Below are 4,303 nucleotides of genomic sequence, written 5' to 3'. Positions count from 1 at the left end.
ATATATATATATATATATATATATATATATATATATATATAGTTGTTGTTTCCATACACTTGCATATATGAATAAACTATTGTTAACATATGTGGTCGCTACATATAATATCATATAAAAATTAACTATTAATTAAACATTTGCATATTATGGACATATGTACATATACATTTTGCAATAGGTATTTGACATATGTTATAAACTTATATCTTCATATATCAAGAGAATGATAATAATGTCACCTTATAGGTAACATAAATGGCAACCTTCCTCTATTGAAATAGAGCAATATATGTCATTATGAAATTGAATGAATGAAGAAATAAACTGAAAAGCTTTCCACGCCAGAGAAGGTGGAGCCCCAGAGCACCCCTGCCCCTTATGTAATGGACCAATGGCAGTTTGGAGGTGTTTAAAAGCCGGCACAAAGTTTTCCAGAAAGGTTTGTGCCGGCAAGCTATTTCGAACCCCCGAAACAAACTCCAAACAATTTTGTTTAAAATTATGTTACACCTGTTTATTACACAGCTCTGTGGAATATTTGTTACTGATTGGTCAGTCGTGACATTCCGAGGTTTGTTATCCCTCGATAACAACCGGAAAAAGCTGACAACACAGGCTCATCCGGGTAACTGAAGTCGGCGCTATATGCTTGCTAAACAATTTTTCTTAGAGGAAGCTTTGTGCTTGGTTAGCCAATAAAATAATAAAACACAATTCAATATTATGTGTACAATTTTTAAATGTCATCCTGGTATCGTGGACTCGCTCTCTCGTTTCATAAAAACACAGCTGCTGACATTTTGCGATGATTGTTTTGTTGACTGTAATGGATTATAAGATAACTAAAAACCTGGTAAGAATTTAAAACAGTTTTGTCTTAAACCAATATCTTTTATCGCCATAATTATTTATGTGGTGAAATGTTGTGCAATAAGTGGTTTGACTGCACCGTATCCATTAAATGTCCGTCTAGTTTGAACTTGCTGCTTGCTAGCAACTGTTGTTTTTGTGGAAGCTTTGCGTTCAAATATTTCAACTCTAATTAATAGTTTGTGTCTAATTATTTACTTATGTGGCAAGTATCTGTGTAATAAGTGGGATAATGTACATCCAGCCAGTTGTTATCGCAGAATAACCCCCTTCAGAGTGATCAGGACCCCGACACGAAGCGGTTATTCTGCAGTAACAACCGGCTGGGTGTACATTATTTCCTACTTATTCTTCGATTTCACTTGAATATATCAGGGCTTTTTAATGGTGCTCCTCACGAAAGGCTAAAATGTGCCATATGGCCAACAAGTACAGCGTTTCAGAATACTTCCAGCCCTCAACCAGCCACAGAGCCCGCCTGACACCGCATGGCTGGCTCGCCATCAAGTCACTCCACTGCGGTAACAGCCTCTCGCTGTCTCACTTTAACTGTCCCTTTCAGCGCCAACAATTGTTCGTCTCTTTTCAAGCTCAGTTTCAGCCTGGTAGCCTCCATTCTGCTTTGTGTGTCACTCTGTGTCTGGTTCGCCCCCTTCTAATGGGTGCACATGACCAGAAAATGAAGGCCTGCATGAGGGTTTCGTCAAGACGGGGAACCGCGAGAAGAGATTAATATGTAAGCTTTGCGGCTAAGCTGGATACAGGGGAGGCTGCTTTGTGCCCAGGGAGGGTTACATGTAAGGAGAGAGGGGCTGGCCTTTTCATTCACCAAAACATGTCCCTGAGAAGCGCCCGCTCACCATTGTGCGAATCGACATGAGGGCGGTTGTTTCATTAATTACACATTAGCCATTGGGCTGCAAGGTGGGAGGTACGACGGAGAAAATACAGATGTGCTGGCGGCCAGATCGAGGCAGGGCAGAGAACGAGAAAACACATTGATCTCATCCAAAGGATTTTCATCTAAAATGAGGCCATGCAGGCTCGGAAAAGGAGGCTCTTCTTGGCTGTCCCGGGCCACCTTATCCCAGTAAACTGCTTGGTGGTCCCGCATTGTCTCCCTCTAAGTCTGTGCTAAGCACTATTGTGGTTAGCCATTGTCACAGGCACTTCAGAAGAGAAATCACACCAGCTTGATGAGGCATTGCTGCTCCTTCTGCCCACCAGCACCGAGCTCTCACACATTAGACAATAAGGCTGAAAAGAGCCCAGGCTTGTACCCTGAGAGGGCACATCAGGTTTCATCTCATTGTACTCATTCTCCTCCGGCTCGCCAACGCCGCAAACCTCTGCTGCTTTATGACCTATTCTGGATTACTGTCATTCAGCTGGGACAGCCCTCTCCAGCCCCCTGGTAACACAGTAAAACCAGTGGGAGGGTCACAACTTTATGAGGGCTTGCCTAAATGTGCCCCTGGATTGTCTCCCATTAGAGCGTCCCTCCCTCCCATCAACAATGCCCAACAAGATCCCAGAGCCAAAACGAGACTGTGGCAGTTTTCTAAACCTTGGAGATATTCCTGGATGCAATTTTTCTTATTTCAATTAAGCAAAAGAGGTAAGGCCTTGTCCCAAATGGAAAAACTAAAGAAGATCTGCAGTCTTGTCGACTGTACACTCTCAGGAAAAAAAAGTAAAAAAATTGTACCTTAAGGGGTAAACAGCTTGTCACTGGGACAGCACCCACAAAGGGACATCGCTGTACCTTATATACACCACTAAAACATGGTGTCCAACCCTGCTCCTACCTTGCGGAATTTAGCTCCAACTCGAATGAAACATACAGTACCTGAACCGGCTAATCCAGGTCTTCAGGATTACTAGAACCTTCCAGGCCTGTGAGTTTGGTCACTTTGAAGCTAAACTCTGCAGTACGCTAGCCCTCTAGAAGCAGGATTGGACACCCCTGCCCCAAAAGGTTCATACATATTACTAAGGTACTAATATGCAAATTTTAGTTTAACGTACAAAGTTGTCCCTTTGAGGGTTCTGTCCCAATAACAAGGTACTGTACCCCTCAAGGTACAATGTTGGCATATTTTTGATTCGGGGTACGCTATATATGCCCTCAATTCCATAGTGGACTACTACTTAATAGTCCATGCAGCATTTTGTTTCCATTTTCCTGAAGTCAAAGGTTTTTTTTTCAATGGATTTTTGGGTGAATACCTGAAAAAAGGTCTGTGGTTAAGACAAGCTCAATATATTTTGACCTTTTATTGTACAACATAAAATACATCAGTAATATTAGCCTTTTGTGATTTTTTAAAAAGCTTTCACCTTAAAAAAATGTGGTTGCTAACAAGTGGCTTCAGAGGTTGTCGGGGACATTAAAGGGGTCATATGATGCGATTTCAAGTTTCCCTTCCTCTTTGGAGTGTTACAAGCTGTTCGTGAATAAATAAGATCCCTAAAGTTGCAAAGACTAAAGTCTCAAACCCAAAGAGATATTCATTATAAAAGTTAAGACTGGTCCACGCCCTCCTAAAACGCCTCGTTTAAACACGCCCCCACATGTCTACGTCACTATGTGGGAAGATTTGCATAACACCACCCAAATGTTCACACAAAGAAAGAAGGCGTAACTTTATTGTTGCTGCCACCGCCGCCGTCATGCGAGCACACCTCGCTTTTCAGACCGATGAGCTTTGTAAAAATCAACACGTTTCAGAAAGGCGGGGCATAGAGGAGAAACAATAATGTACAGTATGTGGAAAATAATGTGTTTTTTTAACCTTAAACCGCATAAACACATTTCATTACACCAAATACACCAAATAATGTTCTTTTTAGCAACATCATATGACCGCTTTAAAATGTCATCACAGCGAACAGATAAACTCTTCTACTCACTAGTCACTTTCACAGCCTCATTGTGTTTATAATCACGCTCTTGCAAACTGTTCAAACTCAAACTTTCAGGGTATTTTTTTTTTTCATTTTTTAAATAAAGTCTGAAAGAGCTGTCGGAAGCTCAGTAAAGGTAATGTTAAGGACATGCAACTGTGGTGTAGTTCAATTATAGCGTAGGTTTTTTACTTTTGTAAGAATCATGTAAGAATCAGAAGCTTTTGCTGGTCATAGACCTAACAATCTATGATGGATTTATACAGGTCATTTTGGCATAATGTAACACATTTATGCTACACTTGGTCAGACTGCACGACCGGACCAACAGACCTGAGGTTTGTGACCAGTGTGATTTTATAGCGATGTAAACCTTTTCAAACTGTGGTTACGCCTCCAGCACCCACCCTGCTGAAGCAGTAGACATTAAGGTCAGCCTTGAGTAAACTCTGAGTGTTGGTGGCCACGTTTCACCTTTTACCCTCTCATGTCTTTCCCCATGAAAAGCCATTTTTATTACTCT

Source organism: Sinocyclocheilus grahami, unplaced genomic scaffold (genome assembly GCF_001515645.1).
Source record: "Sinocyclocheilus grahami isolate Dianchi unplaced genomic scaffold, SAMN03320097.WGS_v1.1 scaffold235.1, whole genome shotgun sequence".
Classification (NCBI taxonomy): domain Eukaryota; kingdom Metazoa; phylum Chordata; class Actinopteri; order Cypriniformes; family Cyprinidae; genus Sinocyclocheilus; species Sinocyclocheilus grahami.
The sequence above is the reverse complement of the archived record's forward strand: the minus strand, read 5'-3'. Positions refer to the sequence as shown.